At 42.3% G+C, this 27854-nt stretch overlaps 1 protein-coding gene across 1 annotated transcript in view; it reads left to right on the top strand.

The window, feature by feature from the left end:
- Positions 1 to 1890: 1890 nt before the first annotated feature.
- MAP3K2 (mitogen-activated protein kinase kinase kinase 2) overlaps positions 1891 to 27854 on the top strand; it is a 96485-nt gene continuing 70521 nt past the window's right edge. Inside the window, exon 1 of the mRNA XM_032637069.1 lies at positions 1891 to 2354. The gene's annotated coding sequence lies outside the window, so the exon portion shown is untranslated. The remainder of the gene's footprint in view (positions 2355 to 27854) is intronic.

The following is a 27854-nucleotide window of genomic DNA, read 5'->3' as shown; positions in this document are numbered from 1 at the left end:
GGAGGCAAAAGCAAAAAATATTTGTGCGATGAAGGTTTCATCCAGGAAAAGAAGGCCTGAGATCACTAATTTGTAATCATATATACTAAAGTAACCCAGGATGCCAGAAATTTAACGTCTAAGCAAGAGTCTCACCAGTGTAAAAAGAGACCGGAGAAAAAGAAAAAAGAGACTATTATTAATGTACACGCGGGGTGTTTCTAAGGAACCAGTGGTGGATGAAGTCCCTGGGTAGGAAAGGAAGGAGTGAGCAGAGGTGTGAAGAAAAATCCATCTCCATCTCTAGATTATTTAGTAAACAAGTATTTATTGAGCGACTGCTATGTGGCCAGGCCAGGAATTGTTGAAAACAATATAGAAGTTTAAGATTTAAATCCTGCCCAAGCATACTGAGATCCTTTTTTTCTGTGGTCTACCAGGTTTAGATGTTAGAACCAAAAGCAATCTTAAAGACTGATTTTATGCGTATGTAAGCTTAAAATTCCTCCACTTCTTAAATTAGTGGGAGCAATCTGCTCTTCTATTTAGCTGTGTATTTTTGAAGTCCTTCAGCATTAGCCCTTCTTTGTGTTGGCTGCCTAAGCCTCCGCAGAGCAGATGAACCACCGTCAGCTCAGTCCTACAGTCATGTAGGTTTCCAGGCTTTCACTGTTACAAAAACCTGCCAATGAACATCTCTGGTCCTGCTCCTTTGACAACACCGCTAATGGGTCTGTAATAAAAACTCCACGAAGGGGATCAGATATTTTATTACATAACATCCTCCTCCTCAGTCCCCGCCCCACGGATGCCAGCTCCCCTGCCCTCTAGGGCCCTGAGTTGGGGCAATTGCTTGACTCTGGGTGGCTACCCACCCCAACTCTCGGTCTGGAAAAGTCAGGAAGCGGGTGGGACCCACAACGTACCGAGAAACCAAGCAGATGCTGAGAGAGAGGAGAAATGGCACAGGAAGTTGTAAGGAGGTATTTGAGGAAAGAAGAGATGGGGAGGGACAGATACTTTCCGGATCAGAGTAGTGTGGGCTAAAAACAATCGGAATGTACGTTAGTCACATCACAGAGGCCTCCAACGCTAGCACGATGAATTTGTATTTTATCCCGCGGGGCGAGAGGGGGTGAAAATGGCTTCGGTGAAAGAGATTGGGTTTTAGACTCTGCCACGAATTCTGGAGGTGGGGAGTCAACTCATCTCTCTGGGCCGAGATTTCCACATCTGTTAAACTGAAAAGGTAATACTTGCTGGGCCGACCTCGAATACATACATGTAATAACTAAACACAAAACAACTATAAAACTTAGAAGGCTGATCTCCAGGGGGGTGGTTTACGGTCAGGTGACAAGCCGACAAGAATTTCGTAAGTCCTTTAGGAAAAAATTCTGAAACCAGATCCAAAAACGAAGAGGCAGATGGCTTTTCGCCTGCAAACGACTTGCCATGGACTCGAAGCGGGTCGCAGCCTCTTCTTGCTCTGCTCCTCCCGCTCTGCCCGAAGCCACGCGGGAGACCCTTTTCGAGGTTTGCTTTGGAATCTCGGCGCCGAGGACTCCCGCAGATGCGAGGTGACCGAAATGCGTGCGCGCGCGTGTGTGTGTGCGCGCGGCTCACCCGCCGGGAACCGGTAGCTACGACCTAAGTACAAGGCGGCGCGACAGCCGGGCCCGGGCCGGGAATCTCCGCACGGCGTAGCGGGCGTGGGCAACGGGACGTGCGTGGACGCATCCGGCCACTGCGCAGGCGCGGACACACTCCCCTCGGCCTGCGCGCGGCGCTCCGGGCGGGCGCGCGCCCACGGCGGGTTCCGCTCCCGACAGGCGGAGGGCTGCGCGCGCACGAGCGAGCCGGCCGTGACGTGTGCCGCGCTACGCCCGACGTCACGGGTCCGTGTGTAGTGGCGGCCGGGCTGCCTTCAGCAGCGGCTCCTGACGAGGGCGGTGCGTCCGCTGGGTGCGGCGTTCGGGGGTCTTGCGGCCCGCGGCGGCGGCGGCAGCGACCACGACCGGGAGGCCCGGCGCTCCCAGCCGCGGAGTCGCCGCTCCCGCCCCTTCTCCGGCCTCGGCGGCGCCCGGCCGCGGCTTCCTCCTTTCCTACCCAGCTTCCCGCGGGCCTTCTGGCCGCGGCGGCGAGAAGCTCCGAGGGGCTCCGAGAGGCTCCGGCCGGCCGCCACGGTCCACGCGCCCGGCCCGGGCTCCATGTGAAGGAAGGACAGGCCTGGTCCCCCGACCCGCGCCCGACTCCTCGTGCGCCCCTCCGGCTCCCGGGGGCCCGCAGCCTCCCCCGACCGGGGGGCGCGGTGACAGGCCGCGCGGGGGCGGAGGGGTGGGCCTGCGGCTCCCTATGTCCCGGCGGAGCGGCCGGTACGTGTGCTCGGGCGCGCGCATGTGTGTGGGGGTGGGGGCGGGGGCGGGGGCGGGGGTGCGGGCCGGACGTGGGGAGGGGGCCGCCGCCGGCCTGAGCGCTGCTCCTGGGGCGGAGGTTTCGCTAGGTGGTTGCCTCGCTCCGGGTGGGCGGACTTCTGGCCCCTTGCATCCTGTCCTGAAGTCTAGGTCTGAGCGAACTAGACTGCTGTGCGGTGGAGCTGTCAGACGCGTACTCTGCAGGGCTTTGGGAAGGAAGAGTGTCCCTGGTCCTTGGCAGAAGCAGAAATGTTATATGCAGTGAGCGATAAAGTGCTTGTCTTTGCACTGTTACCGCGTGGTTCACTAGTGGTTAGGGTCGAGGCCCCTTTCTGTTTACGGACCGTTTAGCTAGCACTTGCACTTAATGCGCGCCCGGTATTTGTCGTGCGTTGTCTCACTTCACTTTCGAAGCCCAGTGAGGTGGGTACGTGTCTCCCCATTCTACAGTTGAAAAAATCGAGGCTCAGATTCAGGAACTTGCCCAAGGTCGTGCAGCTTGGTAATCTGGGAAAGTCTTGATTCGAATATGATGTCTTTTTTGTAGAACCGTATTTCTGGGTCTTGCGAAAATAAATTTGTGAGGAAAATGAGAATAGCTGGAAAGTTTCTTCTTGGGAGTGAATTCTAAATATATAGGTAGAGTTGATTTGCCGTAATGTAGGCTGTTCGATGTGTTTTGCTGCAGCCTAGACAGATGATTTTCTTGGCTCTTCTTTTAAAAAAAATTACTTTTAAAAGGTGACTCCATGCACCTTTACCTTTTTTTTTGCAGTGGGACTGAATGAGCAGAAATTATTTTCTCTCTTAACAAAAAGAAGAAACAGATTTGGTAAAACTCCATGTTTCTTGAAAAGTTACAATTTTACTTGTGTAATTCTTGATGCCTACAGGGAACTCGCAGTTGGGTTATTTCCTTGAGATTTCCTTATTGCAAAATTTGTTGCTGGATTATGTGGCAATGGCAACACGCTTAGTAATTTGTGCGTTAATTTGTGCAATATTTCTGAGTAGAGTGTCAAAGTTTAATGTGCAGAATATTGTAAAAAGTTATCTTTTATTGGTGTGATTTTTTTCTTTCCTTTGTATGTATCAACTAATGAGTGTTTATAAACTAATTGAAATTCTCATTTTAACATTGGCCTGTACTGTTTCTTTGGTTATGGTTAGGGAAAAACGAAAGTTCCTTTACGTTTCTCTTTACAGAAGAAAGTGTTGATAAATCCCTTTGAGTAGTTCAAGCTTCGTGCATAGTTGTAAATGTTTAAGAAATCTGTTGATGCCCAAAATTGTAGTGCTTTATAATTTCCTTTAGTGTATTATCAGGTTTAAGAAAATTTGTAGTTGAATGTCTGTAAGAGAAAAGGTCGAATTATATAGTTAAGAAGTGGATGGTTCACAGATTGATTTGTTGTTTGGTTAAAATATAAATGTATGGTGAGTCTTGTTGAACATATCGTTGTAGAATGCTTATCCAGTCATGCTCTCCATGTGTCTCTCTTTTTTTTTTTTGCGGTACGCGGGCCTCTCACTGTTGTGGCCTCTCCCGTTGCGGAGCACAGGCTCCGGACGCACAGGCTCAGAGGCCATGGCTCACGGGCTGAGCTGCTCCGTGGCATGTGGGAGCCTCCCGGACTGGGGCACGAACCCATGTCCCCTGCATTGGCAGGCGGCCTCTCAACCACTGCGCCACCAGGGAAGCCCCATGTGTCTCTCTTGAAAGAAATAACTATTAAAGATTTATCTTAAATAATTGGATTACATTGTAGATTCAATCTTTTAAGCAGTGTTTTAGTTGGAACTTTCATTCCTAGTTTACCTTATTCCTACCAAAGGGGTAAACTATATTTAATAGATGCTATATTAAAATGAAATCATGTTTGGTTCTATGCAGTGCCCACAGCTTTGGTTTCAGGTTGATTTTTTTTTTTCCCTGTAGAATCCGAGCTCTTTAGGCTCCCTCCCACCACCACCCCCAAACCCAGCCCCAACTTTTTATTATAAAACAATTTCAAGTACACAGGAAGTTGGTAATATTGAACATCCGTATGATAACTCTCCGTATGATAACTCTCTAGTTTCATTTGTTGACGTTTTGCCGTATTTGTTTTGTGTATAAATATGCATATATTATTTTTGGTCATACCATTTGAAAACTAAGCTGTAGACATCATGACACTTTACCCCTTGCATCTCCAAAGATAAGGACATTTTCTTACATAGCCAAAATACCATTATTGTTAACTTCCTTAGTTAATACTTTTTATTGATAGTTAATAGTTTCTTATTGATCATTTTTTAATGTAATCTAGTATCCATCCATGTTTAAATCTCCCCATTTGTGCTGCACGGTCTTTTATGGCTTTTTATACTCAATCCCACCAAACCAGGATCCCATCAAGTTTTATTCACTGCATTTGGTTAAGTCTCTTTGATCTCTTTGAATCTAGAACAGCCTCACCTCTCCCTTTTATTTATCTTTATTTTTTATTTATCTGTGTATCTGTCTTTTGGCTGTGCCACATGGTATGTGGGATCTTAGTTCCCTGGCCAGGGATCGAACCCGTGCCCCCTGCAGTGGAAGTGCGGAGTCTTAACCACTGGAATGCCAGGGAAGTCCCATTACCTCTCTCTTTTAAAATGGTGGTTTCTTTTGTTTGTTTTGTTTTGTTTCAGAGATCAAGCCAGTTACCTTATAAAATGAGTCACATTCTGGATTTGTCTGATTTTTTTCCCTCATGTCATTTAGCATGTTCCTCTATTCCCCCTACACTAACTGTAAGTTAGGTTTAAAGGATTAGTTTCAAATTAAATATTTTGGGCAAGAATAACTACTGGGTGTTGCTGTGTACTTTATATTGCTTCCCATCAGGGGATGTATATTGTCAAGTCCTGTTATTTGTGATGCTGAGTTTGATCACTTGGTTATGGGGGTTAAGGTGAGGTTTATTTTTCCCATTGTAGTTGGCAAGTAGTCTGGCATGATAAATTAGCACTCTAGTGCTGGCCTGTTCTCCAGTAATCTTTTACCTAATAGTTTTATCTATTGCTGCATCTATTGCTGATCCTTGTCAAGGTGACTTTTGAATTTCAATGTTAACAATCTTTTGTTGGTCTATAGATAGTAACAACATCACAGGAATTGTAAAAATCTGTGCAGCTATATTAATCAGGTTCTGATTTCTAGGATTTTAAAGATTTTTAATCATGAATTCAAGTTATCTCCTCTTATGAATAAAAGGAAACCTGGCCCGAGAAAAATGGGAAAAATTCAATGCCTGTCTTTTCCTGTACTCTTTCATCTGTCTCAAGGAGTGTGAGTGTGTGTGTGAGTGTGTGTGTGTTTTGTTTTTTTTTTTGTTTTTGGCTGTGCCACATAGCTTGTGTGGCTTGTGAGATCTTAGTTCCTCGACAAGGGATTGAACCCAGGCCCTTGGCAGTAAAAGCGTGGAATCCTAACCCCTGGACCACCAGGGAATTCCCTTAAGGAGTGTATTTCTTTTCAGTTTTTCTTAGCCAATATTTGTTGCACAGGAATAGCCAGAAATACAATAAAGGGAGAATGGTTTTACTAAAAAACGTTTTGACAAAACTGTCTATTTTCTGGTGTAATACAAAGGAGCACTGGATTGAGAATCAGAAGATCTAAACTCTAGGCCTAATTCTACCATTCTGTGAAGTGCAAGGATTATAAGTTTTTAAGTTTCACCCTGTATTCTTATGTCATAATGATTGTTAGTAAACATTTGTGTATTTCTGATAATGAGACATGTTGGTTACATTTAGAGGCAAACCTCACTTTAATTAAGCCACATAGAAATAAATCAACTATGTGTAATATAAAATTGAATTTATTTCCCAACGAATTAACTGACATTTAGTAGGTGATTGTTTTAATGAAGGGTTCATAATACAACTTATAAGTCACACATTTTCTCATTAAAAGTATGATTTAATTCATGAAGCAAGTTTACATGGAGGTTTTCCACACATCTCTTTTATAAACAGGATGAACTGTACATATGGAAATTAAAAAACTTTTCCCTTATTCTCTAAGCGTTGTGAGAGGTATACCTCTTTATACACACACATTTATAAGAAACATGTCTGTATAATTTCATCTTTTTTTTTATGGTACGCGGGCCTCTCACTGTTGTGGCCTCTCCCGTTGCGGAGCAACAGGCTCTGGATGCGCAGACTCAGCGGCCGTGGCTCACAGGCCCAGCCGCTCTGCGGCATGTGGGATCCTCCCGGATTGGGGCACGAACCCGTGTCCCCTGCATCGGCAGGCAGACTCTCAACCACTGTGCCACCAGGGAAGCCCTAATTTCATCTTTTATCTAGGATATCCCTGGATTTATTAGGAACATTGGCTGACCTTCTCATTCTGGTTAATCACATATTTGCTTTGTAACATCTCGTGTTGCCTTTATTGTTACTTTTGTTGCTTACTTTTTTTGTTATGCATACTTTGTCAGGAGGATAGGGGTAGAATCTTCTTTGGAGTTCCTCTGGTAACTAGCTCATCACCTTTCTTATAAGTGTTCAAGAGTGTTACACTTGAGATTCATAGTCCCATAAATTTAAAAAGCACTGTGGTGTTTATAAACTTCAGAAGTTTTTTCTAGAGTTTTTCCCCCAGTTGTGCAGTTAGTCATTTAGTGTGGACTTTAATTATTAATGATGACCAATTAAAATAATAGTTTAAGATATGATTTTATCAGTATTCTTTTGATAATTCCCAGATTGAGTCCCCTCAGCACTACTACCTCAGGCAGAATGCTCCCTGAGCACTCTGCACCTGCCTCGACCACCCACTGACCACATTGCACTGTGCACATCTCTGTGCCTTCCACTGGGAAGTTTTCTCTTCAAGAGCAGAGGCAGTGTTTTGTTGATTTTGGTGCCCCAGCACCGAGCACAGTGCCTGTTGCCAAATGTTTATTAAATGAATAGGGAGTTGACAGAAGAGACCTTCTTTCGCACTGTTATAGGAGTCTTAAAAGGTCGTGCCTGCCTGAGTTGAACAGGGTGGGGAAGTTCAATAAAATACTTCCATGTGCCCAGGAGAAAATTAAGTAATTGTGAACAGCTCTAACACAGAGGCAAGGCTGTGGAAAAGTTGTTGTTTTTTTAAAAAAATATTTATTTATTTATTTGGTTGCACCAGGTCTTAGTTGTGGCAGGCGGGATCCCTAGTTGCGGCACGCGGGCTCCTTAGTTGTGGTATGTGAACTCTTAGTTGTGGCATGCATGTGGGATCTAGTTCCTTGACCAGGGATTGAACCCAGGCCCCCTGCATTGGGAGCACAGGGTCTTGCACCACCGGGGAAGTCCCTCAAAAAGTTTTTGAAAATTATTAGCAGGAGCTAGTGGGAGAATATGAGATAATATTTATTATTTTTGTAAGTCTTTGAGAACAGATCTGCAGTCTAAGGTGAAGCCAGTTTTTAATTGTTTCTGTGCTATTAGTTAAATACTTCCAACTCATATTGTATTCTAGATTTGTGACTTGAAGGTGCTTCCTTATCATTATTTGATAAGTTTGTGATTACTCTTAAGTTTGACTGACTTGGCTACATTTTAATTGTATTTGTGGAGTTTTAAATTAACCCAAAATATTTTGTTCTTTTGTTTTAATATGAAAGAAATGAGACCAATGTCCTCTGCCTAAATTTAAGGAGAATTATATGATTTATATGATGACGTTAATGTATTTTTAAATCAGTTTAGGCATTTTAAAGTAGCCTGTTGACTGCTTTGTAAAATTAGTAATATTTTATTGTACAGTATGAGATAATGTCAAACTATATTTACAAACTTTCTGATTTGCTTAGACATTAAAAGGAAATGAAAGAAGTAGAAGGTAGCTCAGCCTAGTGTTGATGAAGATTTACTTTGAGAGATGGTGCAACATTAACCATCCGACCTGTGAGCAGTACCTGGCTGCATTCTATTGACTTCGCCCCCAAACCACCATGTACCTGCATATATAAATCTTGCCCCATGATATAAGAAAGGATAGGGCTCCAGAGCTGCTTGGAGAGAGTTTGGGAAGCTGATGGGGACTTTGAATTCGGAACCTGAACAGAATACACAGCACCCACACTAAGGAAGCCAGTCTCCTGGGAACAGTTGTAGGAACCTGAAGATGGATCAGGACTAAAGTGTGGAGGACTGTTTGTGACACAAAGTGAATCGTCTGCATCCCCTCCACTGCTTACTGGGTCTCTGCACTTGCACGTTCTCTGTGAGAAGGACAGCGCATTGAATCTGGTCAGCGTCTGCAAATTTGCAGGGGGGGACCTTGAAGATGGCGGAAGAGTAAGACGCGGAGATCGCCTTCCTCCCCACGGATACACCAGAAATACATCCACACGTGGAACAACTCCTACAGAACTCCTACTGAAGGCTGGCAGAAGACCTCAGACCTCCCAAAAGGCAAGAAACTCCCCACGTAACTGGGTAGGGCAAAAGAAAAAACAGAGACAAAAGAATAAGGACGGCACCTGCACCAGTGGGAGGGAGCTGTGAAGGAGGAAAAGTTTCCACACACTAGGAAGCCCCTCCGCGGGCGGAGACTGCGGGAGGCAGAGGGGGGAGTTTCGGGACTGCGGAGTAGTGCACAGCGACGGGTGCGGAGGGCAAAGCGGGGAGATTCCTGCACAGACGATCGGTGCCGACCAGCACTCACCAACCCGAGAGGCTTAGCTGCTCACCCACCGGGGCGGGCGGGGCTGCGAGCTGAGGCTCGGGTTTTGGTTTTGGACGGAGCTCAGGGAGAGGACTGGGGTTGGCGGCTTGAACATAGCCTGAAGGGGTTAGTGCACCACGACTAGCCGGGAGGGAGTTCGGGGAAAAGCCTGCACCGGCCGAAGAGGCAAGAGACTTTTTCTTCCCTCTTTGTTTCCTGGTGCGCGAGGAGAGGGGTTTAAGAGCGCTGCTTAAAGGAACTCCAGAGACGGGCGCGAGCCGCGGCTAAAAGCGCGAACCCCAGAGACGGGCGCGAGCCGCGGCTGAGGGCGCGAGCCCCCGAGACGGGCGCGAGCCGCGGCTGAAAGCGCAAACCCCAGAGACGGGCGCGAGCCGCGGCTAAAACCGCGGAGCCCAGAGACGGGCGGGAGACGCTAAGGCTGCTGCGGCCGCCACCAAGGGGCCTGTGTGCGAGCACAGGTCACTCTCCACACCCCTCTTCCGCGGAGCCTGTGCAGCCCGCCACTGCCAGGTTCCCGGGATCCAGGGACAACTTCCCCGGGACAGCGCACGGCGGGCCTCAGGCTGGTGCAACGTCACGCCGGCCTCTGCCGCAACGTCACGCTGCCTCTGCCGCCGCAGGCCGGCCCCGCACGCAGTGCCCCTCCTTCCGCCATCCCCCAACCCCCGGCCTGAGTGAGCCGGAGGCCCCGAATCAGCGGCTCCTTTAACCCCGTCCTGTCTGAGCGAAAAAACAGACGCCCTCCAGCGACCTACACGCAGAGGCAGGGCCAAATCCAAAGCTGAGCTCCTGTGAGCTGTGAGAACAAAGAAGAGAAAGGGAAATCTCTCCCAGCAGCCACAGAAGCAGCGGATTAAAGCTCCACAATCAACTTGATATACCCTGCATCTGTGGAATACCTGAATAGACAAGGAATGATCCCAAATTGAAGAGGTGGAATTTAGGAGCGAGATCTATGATTTTTTTTTCCCTTTTCCTCTTTTTGTGAATGTGTACGTGTATGCTTCTGTGTGACATCTAGTCTGTATACTCTAGCTTCCACCATTTGTCCTAGGGCTCTATCCGTCCATGACTTTTTTTTAAAAATTCCTTTTCTTAATAATTAAGTTTAATTGTAATAACTTTATTATACTTTACCTTCGTTCTTTCTTTCTTTCCTTCCTTCCCTCCCTCCTTTAGACAACGAATCACCCCAAATTGAGGAGGTGGTCTCAGGGAGCAGGATTTATGATTTTTCCCCCTTTACCTCTTTTTGTGAAGGTGTATGTGTATGCTTCTGTGTAAGATTTTCTCTGTATAGCTTTGCTTCCAACATTTGTCCTAAGGTTCTATCCATCCCTTTTTTTTTTTCTAAATATTTTTTAACTCAATAACTATATTATACTTTATTTTATTTTTACTGTATCATCTTTCTTTCTGTCTTTTTTTTCCTTCTTTCCCTCCTTCCTTCCTTCCTCCCTCCCTCCCTCCCTCCTTTCTTTCCTTCTTTGCTTCTTTCTTCCTTCCTTCCTTTCCTCCTTTCCCTCTTTCTTTACTCATACTTCTACTAATTCTCCCTACTTTTTCTCCCTTTTATTCTGAGCTGTGTGGATGAAAGGCTCTTGGTGCTCCAGCCAGGAGTCAGGGCTCTGCCTCTGAGGTAGGAGAGCCAACTTCAGGACACTGGTCAACAAGAGACCTCCCAGCTCCACATAATATTAAACGGTGGAAATATCCCAGAGACCTCCATCTTAACACCAGCACCCAGCTTCACTCAACGACCAGCAAGCCACAGTGCTGGACAACCTATGCCAAACAACTAGCAAAACAGGAACACAACCCCACCCATTAGCAGAGAGGCTGCCTAAAATCATAATAAGGCCACAGACACCCCAAAACACACCACCAGACGTGAACCTGCCCACTAGAGAGACAAGATCCAGCCTCATCCAGCACAACACAGGCACTAGTCCCCTCCACCAGGAAGCCTACACAACCCACTGAAACAACCTTAGCCACTGGAGACAGACATCAAAAACAACGGGAACTACGAACCTGCAGCCTGCAAAAAGGAGACCCCAAACACAGTAAGCAAAATGAGAAGACAGAAAAACACACAGCAGATGAAGGAGCAAGATAAAAACCCACCAGACCTAACAAATGAAGAGGAAATAGGCAATCTACCTGAAAAAGAATTCAGAATAATGATAGTAAGGATGATCCAAAATCTTGGAAGTAGAATGGACAAAATGCAAGAAACAGTTAACAAGGACCTACAAGAACTAAAGATGAAACAAGCAACGATGAACAATGCAATAAATGAAATTAAAATCACTCTAGATAGGATCAATAGCAGAATAACTGAGGCAGAAGAACGGATAAGTGACCTGGAAGATAAAGTAGTGGAAATAACTACTGCAGAGCAGAATAAAGAAAAAAGAATGAAAAGAACTGAGGACAGTCTCAGAGACCTCTGGGACAACATGAAACGCACCAACATTCGAATTATAGGGGTTCCAGAAGAAGAAGAAAGAAAGAAAGGGACTGAGAAAATATTTGAAGAGATTATAGTTGAAAACTTCCCTAATATGGGAAAGGAAATAGTTAATCAAGTCCAGGAAGCACAGAGGGTCCCATACAGGATAAATACAAGGAGAAACACGCCAAGACACATATTAATCAAACTGTCAAAAATTAAATACAAAGAAAGCATATTAAAAGCAGCAAGGGAAAAACAACAAATAACACACAAGGGAATCCCCATAAGGTTAACAGCTGATCTCTCAGCAGAAACCCTACAAGCCAGAAGGGAGTGGCAGGACATACTGAAAGTGATGAAGGAGAATAGCCTGAAACCAAGACTACTCTACCCAGCAAGGATCTCATTCACATTTGATGGAGAAAATAAAACCTTTACAGACAAGCAAAAGCTGAGAGAGTTCAGCACCACCAAACCAGCTTTACAACAAATGCTAAAGGAACTTCTCTAGACACGAAACACAAGAGAAGGAAATGACCTATAGTAGCGAACCCAAAACAATATATAAAATGGAAATAGGAACATACATATCGATAATTACCTTAAATGTAAATGGACTAAATGCTCCCACCAAAAGACACAGATTGGCTGAATGGATACAAAAACAAGACCCTTATATATGCTGTCTACAAGAGACCCACTTCAGAACTAGAGACACATACAGACTGAAAGTAAGGGGATGGAAAAAGATATTCCATGCAAATGGAAACCAAAAGAAAGCTGGAGTAGCAATTCTCATATCAGACAAAATAGACTTTAAAATAAGGACTATTAAAAGGGACAAAGAAGGACACTACATAATGATCAAGGGATCGATCCAAGAAGAAGATATAACAATTGTAAATATTTATGCACCCAACATAGGAGCACCTCAATACATAAGGCAAATACTAACAACCATAAAAGGGGAGATCAACAGTAACACATTCATAGTAGGGGACTTTAACACCCCACTTTCACCCATGGACAGATCATCCAAAATGAAAATAAATAAGGAAACACAAGCTTTAAATGATACATTAAACAAGATGGACTTAATTGATATTTATAGGACACTCCATCCAAAAACAACAGAATACACATTTTTCTCAAGTGCTCATGGAACATTCTCCAGGATAGATCATATCTTGGGTCACAAATCAAGCCTTGGTAAATTTAAGAAAACTGAAATTGTATCAAGTATCTTTTCCGACCACAACGCCATGAGACTAGATATCAATTACAGGAAAAGATCTGTAAAAAATACAAACACATGGAGGCTAAACAATACACTACTTAATAATGAAGTGATCACTGAAGAAATCAAAGAGGAAATAAAAAAATACCTAGAAACAAATGACAATGGAGACACAACGACCCAAAACCTATGGGATGCAGCAAAAGCAGTCCTAAGGGGGAAGTTTATAGCAATACAAGCCCACCTTAAGAAGCAGGAAACATCTCGAATAAACAACCTAACCTTGCACCTCAAGCAATTAGAGAAAGAAGAACAAAAAAACCCCAAAGCTAGCAGAAGGAAAGAAATCATAAAAATCAGATCAGAAATAAATGAAAAAGAAATGAAGGAAACAATAGCAAAGATCAATAAAACTAAAAGCTGGTTCTTTGAGAAGATAAACAAAATAGATAAACCACTAGCCAGACTCATCAAGAAAAAAAGGGAGAAGACTCAAATCAATAGAATTAGAAATGAAAAAGGAGAAGTAACAACTGACACTGCAGAAATAAAAAAAATCATGAGAGATTACTACAAGCAACTCTATGCCAATAAAATGGACAATCTGGAAGAAATGGACAAATTCTTAGAAATGCACAACCTGCCAAGACTGAATCAGGAAGAAATAGAAAATATGAACAGACCAATCACAAGCACTGAAATTGAAACTGTGATTAAAAACCTTCCAACAAACAAAAGCCCAGGACCAGATGGCTTCACAGGTGAATTCTATCAAACGTTTAGAGAAGAGCTAACACCTATCCTTCTCAAACTCTTCCAAAATATAGCAGAGGGAGGAACACTCCCAAATTCCTTCTACGAAGCCACCATCACCTTGATACCAAAACCAGACAAGGATGTCACAAAGAAAGAAAACTACAGGCCAATATCACTGATGAACATAGATGCAAAAATCCTCAACAAAATACTAGCAAACAGAATCCAACAGCACATTAAAAGGATCATACACCATGATCAAGTGGGGTTTATTCCAGGAATGCAAGGATTCTTCAATATACGCAAATCTATCAATGTGATAAACCATATTAACAAATTGAAGGAGAAAAACCATATGATCATCTCAATAGATGCAGAGAAAGCTTTCGACAAAATTCAACACCCATTTATGATAAAAACCCTCCAGAAAGTAGGCATAGAGGGAACTTTCCTAAACATAATAAAAGCCATATATGACAAGCCCACAGCAAACATCATCCTCAATGGTGAAAAACTGAAAGCATTTCCACTAAGATCAGGAACAAGACAAGGTTGCCCACTCTCACCACTATTATTCAACATAGTTTTGGAAGTTTTAGCCACAGCAATCAGAGAAGAAAAGGAAATAAAAGGAATCCAAATCGGAAAAGAAGAAGTAAAGCTGTCACTCTTTGCAGATGACATGATACTATACATAGAGAATCCTAAAGATGCTACCAGAAAACTACTAGAGCTAATCAATGAATTTGGTAAAGTAGCAGGATACAAAATTAATGCACAGAAATCTCTGGCATTCCTATATACTAATGATGAAAAATCTGAAAGTGAAATCAAGAAAACACTCCCATTTACCATTGCAACAAAAAGAATAAAATATCTAGGAATAAACCTACCTAAGGATACGAAAGACCTGTATGCAGAAAATTATAAGACACTGATGAAAGAAATTAAAGATGATACAAATAGATGGAGAGATATACCATGTTCTTGGATGGGAAGAATCAACATTGTGAAAATGACTCTACTACCCAAAGCAATCTACAGATTCAATGCAATCCCTATCAAACTACCACTGGCATTTTTCACAGAACTAGAACAAAAAATTTCGCAATTTGTATGGAAACACAAAAGACCCCGAATAGCCAAAGCAATCTTTAGAACGAAAAAAGGAGCTGGAGGAATAAGGCTCCCTGACTTCAGACTATATTACAAAGCAACAGTAATCAAGACAGTATGGTACTGGCACAAAAACAGAAAGATAGATCAGTGGAACAGGATAGAAAGCCCAGAGATAAACCCACGCACATATGGACACCTCATCTTTGATAAAGGAGGCAGGAATGTACAGTGGAGAAAGGACAGCCTCTTCAATAAATGGTGCTGGGAAAACTGGACAGGTACATGTAAAAGTATGAGATTAGATCACTCCCTAACACCATACACAAAAATAAGCTCAAAATGGATTAAAGACCTAAATGTAAGGCCAGAAACTATCAAACTCTTAGAAGAAAACATAGGAAGAACACTCTATGACATAAATCACAGCAAGATCCTTTCTGACCCACCTCCTAGAGTAATGGAAATAAAAACAAAAATAAACAAATGGGACCTAATGAAACTTCAAAGCTTTTGCACAGCAAAGGAAACGATAACCAAGACCAAAAGACAACCCTCAGAATGGGAGAAAACATTTGCAAATGAAGCAACTGACAAAGGATTAATCTCCAAAATTTACAAGCAGCTCATGCAGCTCAATAACAAAAAAACAAACAACCCCATCCAAAAATGGGCAGAAGACCTAAATAGACATTTCTCCAAAGAAGATATACAGAATGCCAACAAACACATGAAAGAATGCTCAACATCATTAATCATTAGAGAAATGCAAATCAAAACTACAATGAGATATCATCTCACACCAGTCAGAATGGCCATCATCAAAAAATCTAGAAACAATAAATGCTGGAGAGGGTGTGGAGAAAAGGGGACACTCTTGCACTGCTGGTGGGAATGTGAATTGGTTCAGCCACTGTGGAGAACAGTATGGAGGTTCCTTAAAAAACTACAAATAGAATTACCATATGACCCAGCAATCCCACTACTTGGCATATACCCTGAGAAAACCAAAATTCAAAGAGAGTCACGTACCAAAATGTTCATTGCAGCTCTATTTACAATAGCCAGGACATGGAAACAACCTAAGCGCCCATCATCGGATGAATGGATAAAGAAGATGTGGCACATATACACAATGGAATATTACTCAGCCTTAAAAAGAAATGAAATTGAGCTATTTGTAATGAGATGGATAGACCTAGAATCTGTCATACAGAGTGAAGTAAGTCAGAAAGAAAAAGACAAATACCGTATGCTAACACATATATATGGAATTTAAGGGAAAAAAATGTCATGAAGAACCTAGGGGTAAGATAGGAATAAAGACGCAGACCTACTGGAGAATGGACTTAAGGATATGGGGAGGGGGAAGGGTGAGTTTTGACAGGGCGAGAGAGAGTCATGGACATATACACACTAACAAACGTAGTAAGGTAGATAGCTGGGGGGAAGTAGCCGCAAGGCACAGGGATATTAGCTCGGTGCTTTGGAACAGCCTGGAAGGGTGGGATGGGGAGAGTGGGAGGGAGGGAGACGCAAGAGGGAAGACATATGGGAACATATGTATATGTATAGCTGATTCACTTTGTTGTAAAGCAGAAACTAACACACCATTGTAAAGCAATTATACCCCAATAAAGATGTTAAAAAAAAAAAAAAAAAAAAAAGAAAGGATAGATGAGTTATGTGTTCTTAGATCATGTAATATATACTAAATAGCATCTCAAATTTATGTCCCATAGTCATGGACTGTTGCATACTGCCTTAGGGTTAGAAGGTTTACTCAGGGATGTATCTTGCCTAGTGTTCCTGAAGTGAGTACCACAAACTACAAACTGTATTTCATGCTGTTTGTTGAACACTGATGGTAGGTAGGAAGCCTGAGGTCAGTCTTAAATCTGCCATTAATTAGAAATAGACTGTGATAAAGTGACTTCAACATTTCTTTTTTTAAAAAAAACTTTTATTTTTAATTTTTGTTTAATTTTGGCTGCGTTGGGTCTTCGTTGCTGCGTGCGGGCTTTCTCTAGTCTGGCGAGCAGGGGCTACTCTTCATTGCGGTGCGCAGGCTTCTCATTGCGGTGGCTTCTCGTTGCGGAGCACGGGCTCTAGGCACACGGGCTTCAGTAGTTGTGGCGCACAGGCTCAGTAGTTGTGGCTCGCGGGCTCTAGAGCACAGGCTCGGTAATGTGGTGCACGGGCTTAGTTGCTCCGTGGCATGTGGGATCTTCCAGCCAGGGCTCAAACCCCTGTCCCCTGCATTGGCAGGTGGATTCTTGACCACTGCGCCACCAGGGAAGCCCACTTCAACATTTCTGAATTTGAAAAAGTTACCCTAGTTGATTTCTTAAGGACCCGTCTAGTCTCTGATTCTGTGAGATCCACAACATAATAGAAAATAGTAAAGAGTCAAAAGAGATTTAAGTTTTCTTGGTTAGGAGGTTGTTAAGATGACAACAGTCCAGGGAATGTTAGTTATAGGGCAGCATTTGGAAGATAAATAGCTCTCTTTAAATGTGATTAATTTGTCAGAATGAGATTTTTTCCTTAAAGGTAGTTTATTGCCAAGTACCTTGTGTTGAACTATGATAACCTATAGTAGGCTCTCAGTAAATTCTTGTTGAAAGAGTGACTGAATAACTTCAGGACTGAGGCGATAGACATCAGAATCACTCAGATCAGTTCAGTGATAAAATCCAGGATAGTAAGCATTGAACCCTAGAAAATAACAGAGGAGAACTACATTATTCTCATGAATGGGGAGCCAAGACTAGTGAAATACATTTTTTGGAAATACTTTAGCCAAAAGAGAGGGAAGATCTTTCTGGAAAAGGAGAAAAAAAGTATTGGAAAACTTGTACATGCAGTCTTTCATGCCCACTAGAAATTTTAAAATAATTTATGGATGTACGTGGATAAGCCCAAAACGATTACATAAAAGAATGAAGCTTTCTACTTCCCAATGGAAAAAAACATTTGGGACAAATTATACATCAGCAAATTTTTTTTTCCTCAGAATCTTTCTGTATCCTTATTCTTTCTTTCTCCATCTTCACATCTCTAACCAAAGCACAAAAGTACCTTAAGAGTGCTTAGCTTATTTTGTCCATAGTTAATAAATTGGTATTGGCTTTTGTTAATCTGATACCCACTCTAGTGTTTTCTCTCATGTAAATCTTGCTGTCTTGCAAATGGGAGGATCAAGTAAGGGAGATACAGCTTCTTTAGAATGATGGACACTTCAGCCTGTTTTCAAAGATGGGCAGCTCAGAACCTATAAAAGAAGGCTTGATTGGAGATTATGAAAGGACTGAGTGGCCTAGATTTGGTTATGCAGGAAGATCTCAAAAGGGAAAGTTGCAGAGATCTTGGTCAGTAGATGGGGGGAGGCTTGAGTAGTTGCATGAGTTAGGGTTCAGTCACAGAAGAAGAACTGCTATGGTATTATGGAATTAAGGGATCTATGAAAGGAGGAAGACCTTATGGAGTTGTGGGAGAAACTTGGAAACCAGAGTCTGTAAGGGGAAATCGGCAGATCAGAGAAGTCACTAATCAGCCTTCCTGAAGTGGTGGTGCAGTGGGCAAGTCAGAGTTTGCAGGTGAATCTGAGAAGCTAGGTATGCCCAGATGCTGGAGTGTGACTGCCCAGTAGAGCTGGTGGAAAGTATGGAAAGCTGTTGCCTCTGCATAGCTACCTCTTCTGTGGTCTTTTGTCAGGCTTCTGGTGGTGGGGCTGAGGTTGCTGTTTGGTCAGCAGGGTTGGCAATCAGGAAGAAGAGCCGCATGCAGTACAGGGGAGAGCAGAGACACGGTGCAGTCTTCTGGCAACTGTGCACCTAACCATAATCTTCAGAGAGTAATTTCCATCTTTGGCCAGCTCTAACCTGGAACCATGTGCGAAGAGGATTCTGGGAAATGTAGTTTGAACTTAAAAGTTGACATGGTACAAACTGTCACTGCAGGTGAGAGTGGCGAGTGGGAAACCACAGTAGGGGATGTGGTAGTTGCGGGAGTCCACAGTGATATTTTATAGATCTAGGTTCATCCTCCTGTGAGAGAGCAAGTTCTTTAAAATCTCCAGGCCTTTTTCTTCCTCTGTGAAATGGGGAGATAATACCTACTTTACAGGATTAAATGAAATGTTTGTAAAGCATCTAGCAGTGTCAGCACAATGTAAAATATTGTAAATAGTAGCTTTTGTTATTAGTAGTAGTTGTGGTAGTAATGAGAAGGGATTGAGAAATAGGAAGGGTGTATTTCAAAAGGGAGGGGAGAAGTAGAGCAGATGAGTGGAGATAAGAATGAAGTAGAGGGGCATCCCTGGTGGCGCAGTGGTTGGGAGTCCTCCTGCCGATGCAGGGGACGCGGGTTTGTGCCCCGGTCCAGGAGGATCCCTCATGCCGCGGAGCGGCTGGGCCTGTGAGCCATGGCCACTGAGCCTGCGCGTCCGGAGCCTGTGCTCCGCAGTGGGAGGGGCCACAGCAGTGAGAGGCCCGCGTACCGCAAAAAAAAAAAAAAAAAAAGGAATGAAGTAGAATACATGGTTCCTGTATTTGAGAATGTTATAGTCAAGCTGCAGAGAACACATGTAAACATAAAGCATGGTTGGGAAGCTGTTAAGTAAGGTGATATCCTTTAAGAAAAATGACTGCTGTGATAAGTGGAGAGACAGCAAGTGCTGTCATTCCAGGGCAGTTTAGGTTAAGCGGTAATGTATGTGAAATTCCTAGTACACTGGCAGTCCACAGAGGTTAATTATTTTCCACTTCTTATTTATAGAAGGAAAGATGCCCAGATGAGGGGGGGGTAGGGGAGGCTTAAGCTGGGTCCTTGTTTAGACAAGTAGAAAAAGGGAGGAAGCATTTCAGACAGCAGAAATAGGAGGAGACATGGACAAGGTATGTAGCATTTCATTAACACAGTTTGGGACCTGTTGACTCCACTCTTTGCTTTTGGTAATCGGTTTGTAGTTTCTAAAGATTGTCCGTGTTTGCTCCTGCTTGGGCCAATTGCCCACCTCTGGACCATCAGTTATGGTGTGGGACCACACTGAGCTAATTTGGTGACACTTAGTAATCAGGTGGGTGGTTGGAGGTGGTGGTGGTAGAAGGGACAAGCTTCCAGAAGAAGGCCACTATGGATGAGTCCCTCCTTTCGTTATAGTCATTTGGTACAATAATTCTGCCTCGTTATTTTTCAGTTCCTCGAATTAAGCATTTTATTCTTTTAATACAATTAATATTTGTATAAGTTAACCACATTTACCAATTTTTTCCAGCTTTTGTTCTCCTGGAATCACTTTCTTTCTTCATGAAGTATATCCTTTAGGAGTTCCTCAACTAAGAAGGGTCTGTTGGTGATAAATTACGATTTCTGTTTGTTGGAAATTTTTAGCTCTTGTTCTTGAATGACGTTTTAGTTGTGAGTGAAAGTCTAGATTGGCAGTTATTTTTCCCTCAGCATTTTGAAGATATTATTCCAGTCTGTTTTCTCTTGTATAATCAGACCTAAAAGGCTGTACGGATATTTTATTAATGATAATTGTTTCATTGTGTTGTTGGAGTATATAAGTGATTTTTTAATGGAAGTATTCACATTGTTTTTTTTTCTTTCTATTTTAATTTTTAAATTCACTGAATGTTTATTGAAAAATCTTAGGAATCAGTAAAATGAGCTTTTAAAAGTTTGTTATCTAGTTTCAGTTGTTCATGTGCACAGTTATTACTAAAATGTTTGACTGCCTTCTCTGTTAGCACTGAAGATAAATAAATTGATCATTGTTCCTGTAGTCATAGACTCCATTCTGGCTGGGGAGAGACAGACATATTAGGGTGACCTCATAATTAGTTATCCAGACTGGGCTACTTTTGAGAGTGAAAGCATGCTATTTTAATAATGATTTTGGAGCAGCAAAAATAAACTGGGGAAGACCTGCAAGATGGCAGAGGAGTAAGAAGTGGAGATCACGTTCCTCCCCACACATACATCAGAAATACATCTACACGTGGAACAGTTCCTGCGGAACACCTACTGAATGCTGGCAGAAGACCTCAGACTTCCCAAAAGGCAAGAAACACCCTACATACCTGGGTAGGGCAAAAGAAAAAAGAAAAAACAGAGACTAAAGAATAGGGATGGGACCTGCACCTCTGGGAGGGAGCTATGAAGGAGGAAAAGTTTCAACACACTAGGAAGCCCCTTCACTGGTGGAGATGGGTGGTGATGGGGGGAAGCTTCGGAGCCACGGAAGAGAGCACAGCAACAGAGGTGCAGAGGGCAAAGCAGAGAGATTCCCGCATAGAGGATCGATGCCAACCAGCACTCACCAGCCCGAGAGGCTTGTCTGCTTACCCACTGGGGCGGGTGAGAGCTGGGAGCTGAGGCTTTGCCTTCTGAGTTCAGATTCCAGGGAGAGGACTGGGGTTGGCTGCGTGAACACAGCCTGAAGGGGGCTAGTGCACCACAGCTAGCTGGGAGGGAGTCCAGGAAAAAGTTTGGACCTGCCTAAGAGGCAAGAAGAGGTCATTGCTTTGGGGTGCATGAGGAGAGGGGATTCAGAGCACCGCCTAAACGAGCTCCAGAGACGGTCGCGAGCCGTGGCTATCAGCATGGACCCCAGAGGCGGGCATGAAACGCTAAGGCTGCTGCTGCGGCCACTAAGAAGCCTCTGTGCAAGCACAGGTCACTATCCACACCTCCCCTCCCGGGAGCCTGTGCAGCCCGCCACTGCCAGGGTCCCATTATCCAGGGACAACTTCCCTGGGAGAACACACAGTGCACCTCAGACTGTTGCACCATCACGTCGGCCTCTGCCACACTTTAACCCCGTCCTGTTTGAGCAAAGAACAGATGCCCTCAGGTGACCTACGTGCACAGGTGGGGCCACATCCAAAGCTGAACCCCAGGAGCTATGTGAACAAAGAAGAGAAAGGGAAATCTCTTCCAGGAACCTCAGGAGCAGTGGATTAAATCTCCACAATAAACTTGATGAATTCTGCATCTCTGGAATACCTGAATAGACAACAGATCATCCGAAAATTGAGTTGGTGGACTTTGTGTGATTTTATCTGTGTAGCTTTGCTTTTATCATTTGTCCTAGGGTTCTGTCTGTCCGTGTTGGTTTTTTTCTTTTTTCTTTTTAAGTATAGTTTTTTTAGTGATTGTTATCATTGGTGGATTTGTTTTTTGGTTTGGTTGCTCTCTTCTTTCTTTTTCTTTTTTTAAAATTACTTTTACTTTGCTTATTTTTTATAATTTTTTATTTTAATAACTTTCTTTTCTTCCTTCCTTCCTCTTTCTTTCTTTCTTTCTTTTGTTCTTTCTTTTTCTTTCTTTCTTTTCTTTCTCTTCCTTCCTTTCTTTTTTCTTTCTCTCTCTTCTTCTTTCTCCCTTCCTTCCTTTTTTCTTTCTCTTCCTTCTCTCTTCTTTCTTTCTTTTTCTTTCTTTCTTTCTCTTCCTTCCTTCCTTCCTTTCTTTTTTCCTTTCCCTCCTTCCTTCCTTCCTGTTCTTCCTTCTTTTCTTTCTCTCTTTCTCTCCTTCTCTTGCTTTTTTTCTTCTCTCTCCCTCCCTCACTCCCTTTTCCTCTGAGCTGTGTGGCTGACAGAGTCTTGGTGCTCTGGCTGGGTGTCAGGCCTGTACCTCTGAGGTGGGAGAGCCAAGTTCAGGACATTGGTCCACCAGAGACCTCCTGGCTCCACATAATATCAAACAGCGAAAGCTCTTTCAGAGATCTCCATCTCAACGCTAAGACCCAGGTCCACTCAACGACCAGCAACTACAGTGATGGACACCCTACACCAAACAACTAGCAAGACAGGAACACAACCCCACTCATTAGCAGAGAGGCTGCCTAAAATCATAATAAGGTCACAGACACCCCAAAACACACCCTGGACACGGCCCTGCCCACCTTGAAGACAAGATCCAGCCTCACCCACCAGAACACAGGCAGGCACCAGTCTCCTCCACCAGGAAGCCTACACAACCCACTGAACCAACCTTAGCCACTGGGGGCAGGCACCAGAAACAACGGGAACTACAGACCTGCAGCCTGTGAAAAAGAGACCCCAAACAGTAAGTTAAGCAAAATGAGGAGACAGAGAAATACACAGCAGATGAAGGAGCAAGATAAAAACCACCAGACCTAACAAATGAAGAGGAAATAGGCAGTCTACCTGAAAAAGAATTCAGAATAATGATAGTAAAGATGATCCAAAATCTTGGAAATAGAATGGAGAAAATATAAGAAACATTTAACAAGGACCTAGAAGAACTAACGAGCAAACAAACAATTATGAACAACACAAGAAATGAAATTTAAAATTCTCTAGACGGAATCAATAGCAGAATAACTGAGGCAGAAGAACGGATAAGTGACCCGTAAGATAAAATAGTGGAAATAACTACTGCAGAACAGAATAAAGAAAGAAGAATGGAAAGAATTGAGGACAGTCTCAGAGACCTCTGGGACAACATTAAATGCACCAACATTCAAATTATAGGGGGCCCAGTAGAAGAAGAGGAAAAGAAAGGGACTGAGAAAATATTTGAATAGATTATAGTTGAAAACTTCCCTAATATGGGAAAGGAAACAGTCATTCAAGTCCAGGAAGTGCAGAGAGTCCCATACAAGATAAATCCAAGGAGAAATAAGCCAAGACACATATTAATCAACCTATCAAAAATTAAATACAAAGATAAAATATTAAAAGCAGCAAGGGAGAAACAAAAAATAACATACAAGGGAATCCCCGTGAGGTTAGCAGCTGATCTTTCAGCAGAAACTCTGCAAGCCAGAAGGGAGTGGCAGGACATATTTAAAGTGATGAAAGGGAAAAAATCCTAAAACCAAGATTACTCTACCCAGCAAGGATCTCATTCAGATTCGATGGAGAAATTAAAACCTTTACAGACAAGCAAAAGCTGCGAGAGTTCAGTACCACCAAACCAGCTTTACAACAAATGCTAAAGGAACTTCTCGAGGCAGGAAGCACAAGAGAAGGAAAAGACCTATAATAACAAAGCCAAAACAATAAAGAAAATGGTAATACATATTGATAACTACCTTAAATGTAAATGGATTAAATGCTCCAACCAAAAGACACAGAGTGGCTGAATGGATACAAAAAAAAGACCCCTATATATGTTGTCTACAAGAGACCCACTTCAGACCAAGGGACATATATAGACTGAAAGTGAGGGGATGGAAAAGATCTCCCTGCAAATGGAAATCAAAAGAAAGCTGGAGTAGCAATTCTCATATCAGATAAAATAGACTTTAAAATAAAGACTATTACAAGAGACAAAGAAGGACACTACATAATGATCGAGGGATCAATCCAAGAAGAAGATATAACAGTTGTAAATATTTAGCACACAGCATAGGAGCACCTCAATACATAAGGCAAATGGTAAGAGCCATAAAAGGGGAAATCAACAGTAACAGAATCATAGTAGGAAACTTTGACACCCCACTTTCACCAATGGACAGATCATCCAAAATGAAAATAAATAAGGAAACACAAGCTTTAAATGATACATTAAACAAAATGGACTTAATTGATATTTATAGGACATTCCATCCAAAAACCACAGAACACACTTTCTTCTCAAGTGCTCATGGAACATTCTCCAGGATAGATCATATCTTGGGACACAAATCAATCCTTGGTAAATTTAAGAAAATTGAAATTATATCAAGTATATTTTCCGACCACAACATTATGAGGCTAGATATTAATTACAGGAAAATAAAAAATACAAACACATGGAGGCTAAACAATACATTACTAAATAACCAAGAGATCACTGAAGAAACCAAAGAGGAAATCAAAAAATACCGAGAAACAAATGACAAAACACGATGACCCAAAACCTATGGGATGGAGCAAAGGCAGTTCCAAGAGGGAAGTTTATAGCAATACCGTCCTACCTCAAGAAACAGGAAACATCTCAGACCACCTAAACTTACACCTAAAGCAATTAGGGAAAGAAGAACAAAAAAACGCTAAAGTTAGCAGAAGGAAAGAAATCATAAAGGTCAGATCAGAAATAAATGAAAAAAAAATGAAGGAAACAATACCAAAGATCAGTAAAACTAAACGCTGGTTCTTTGAGAAGATAAACAAAATTGATAAACCATTAGCCAGACTCATCAAGAAAAAAAGGGAGAACACTCAAATCAATAGAATTGGAAATGGAAAAGGAGAAGTTACAACTGACACTGCAGAAATAGAAAGGATCATGAGAGATTAATACAAGCGACTATATGCCAATAAAATGGACAACCTGGAAGAAATGGACAAATTCTTAGAAAAGCACAACCTTCTGAGACTGAACCAGGAAGAAATAGAACACATGAACAGACCAATCACAAGCCCTGAAATTGAAACTGTGATTAAAAATCTTCCAACAGACAAAAGCCCAGGACCAGTTGGCTTCACAGGTGTATTCGATCAAACATTTAGAGAAGAGCTAACACCTGTCCTTCTCAAACTCTTCCAAAATATAACAGAGGGAGGAACACTCCCAAACTCATTCTACGAGGCCACCATCACCCTGATACCAAAACCAGACAGAGATGTCACAAAGAAAGAAAACTACAGGCCAACATCACTGATGAACATAGATGCAAAAAATCCTCAAGAAAATACTAGCAAACAGAATCACACAGCGCATTAAAAGGATCATACACCACGATCAAGTGGGGTTTATCCCAGGAATGCAAGGATTCTTGAGTATATGCAAATCAATCTATGTGATACACCATATTAACAAATTGAAGGAGAAAAACCGTATGATCATTTCAATAGATGCAGAAAAAGCTTTTGACAAAATTCAACACACATTTATGATAAAATCCTCCAGAAAGTAGGCATAGAGGGAATTTACCTCAACATCATAAAGGCCATACATGACCCACAGCCAACATTGTTCTCAGTGGTGAAAAACTGAAACCATTTTCTCTAAGATCAGTAACAAGACAAGGTTGTCCACTCTCACCATTATTATTCTACATAGTTTTAGAAGTTTTACCCACGGCGATCAGAGAAAAAAAAATAAAAAGAATCCAAATTGGAAAAGAAGAAGTAAAGCTGTCACTGTTTGCAGATGACATGATACTATACATAGAGAATCCTAAAGATGCGACCAGAACACTACTAGAGGAAATTAATCAATTTGGTAAAGTAGCAGGATACAAAATTAATGCACAGAAATCTCTTGCATTTTTATACACTAATGATGAAAAATCTGAAAGAGAAATTAAGGAAACACTCCCATTTACCATGGCAACAAAAAGAATAAAATACCTAGGAATAAACCTACCTAAGGAGACAAAAGACCTGTATGCAGGAAACTGTAAGACACTGATGAAAGAAATTAAAGATGATACAAACAGATGGAGAGATACACCATGTTCTTGGATTGGAAGAATCAACATTTTGAAAATGACTATACCTCTCAAAACATCTATACATTCAGTGCAATCCCTATCAAACTACCAATGGCATTTTTCGTAGAACTAGAACAAAAAATTGCACAGTTTGTATGGAAACACAAAAGACCCTGAATAGCCAAAGCGATCTTGAGAAAGAAAAACGGAGCTAGAGGAATCAGGCTCCCTGACTTCAGACTATACTACAAAGCTGCAGTAATCAAGGCAGTATGGTACTGGCACAAAAACAGAAATATAAATCAATGGAGCAGGATAGAAAGCCCAGAGATAAACCCACGCACATGTGGTCATGTTATTTTTGGTAAAGGAGGCAAGAATATACATTGGAGAAAAGACAGTCTCTTCAATAAGTGGTGCTAGGAAAACTGGACAGCTACACGTAAAAGAATGAAGTTAGAACACTCCCTAACACCATACATAAAAATAAACTCAAAATGGATTAAAGACCTAAATGTAAGGCCAGACACTATAAAACTCTTAGAGGAAAACATGGGCAGAACACTCTATGACATAAATCACAGTAAGATCCTTTTTGACCCACCTCCTAGAGAAATAGAAATAAAACCAAAAGTAAACAAGTGGGACCTAATGAAACTTAAAAGCTTTTGCACAGCAAAGGAAAACATAAGCAAGACAAAAAGACAATCCTCAGAATGGGTGAAAATATTTGCAAATGAAGCAACTGACAAAGCATTAATCTCCAAACTTTACAATCAGGTCATGCAGTCAATATGAAAAAAACAAACAATCCAATCCAAAAATGGGTAGAAGACCTAAGTAGACATTTCTCTAAAAAAGATATACAGATTGCCAACAAACACATGAAAGGATGCTCAACATCACTAATCATTAGAGATATGTAAATCACAACTACAATGAGGTTTCACCTCACACCAGTCAGAATGGATGTTGTCAAGAAATCTACAAACAATAAATGACGGAGAGGGTGTGGAGAACAGGGAACCCTCTTGCACTGTTGGTAGGAATGTAAATTGATACAGCCACTATGGAGAATAGTATGGAGGTTCCTTAAAAAATTAAAAATAGAACTACCATACGACCCAGCATTCCCACTACTGGGCATATGCCCTGAGAAAACCGTAATTCAAAAAGAGTCATGTACCACAGTGTTTATTGCAGCTCTATTTACCATAGCCAGGACGTGGAAGCAACCTAAGTGTCCATCGACAGATGAATGGATATAGAAGATGTGGCACGTATATATCACGGAATATTACTTAGCCATAAAAAGAAACGAAATTGAGTTATTTGTAGTGAGATGAATGGACCTAGAGTCTGTCATACAGAGTGAAGTAAGTCAGAAAGAGAAAAACAAATACTGTATGCTAACACATACAGAATCTTAAAAAAAAAAAAAAGAAAAAGCTGAAGAACTAGGGAAAGAACAGGAATAAAGACGCAGATATAGAGAATGGACTTGAGGACATGGGGAGAGGGAAGGGTATGCTGAGATGAAGAGAGTGGCATGGACATATATACACTACCAAACCTAAAATAGCTAGTGGGAAGCAGCCACATAGCACAGGGAGATCAGCTCGGTGCTTTGTGACCACCTAGAGTGGTGGGATAAGGGAGGGTGGGAGGGAGACTCAAGAGGGAGGAGATTTGGGGATATATGTATATGTATATTTGATTCACTTTGTTATAAAGCAGAAACTAACACACTATTGTAAAGCAATTATACTCCAATAAAGATGTTAAAA

This window comes from Phocoena sinus, chromosome 7 (genome assembly GCF_008692025.1).
Source record: "Phocoena sinus isolate mPhoSin1 chromosome 7, mPhoSin1.pri, whole genome shotgun sequence".
Taxonomy (NCBI): Eukaryota; Metazoa; Chordata; class Mammalia; order Artiodactyla; family Phocoenidae; genus Phocoena; species Phocoena sinus.
The sequence above is the reverse complement of the archived record's forward strand: the minus strand, read 5'-3'. Positions and strand labels throughout refer to the sequence as shown.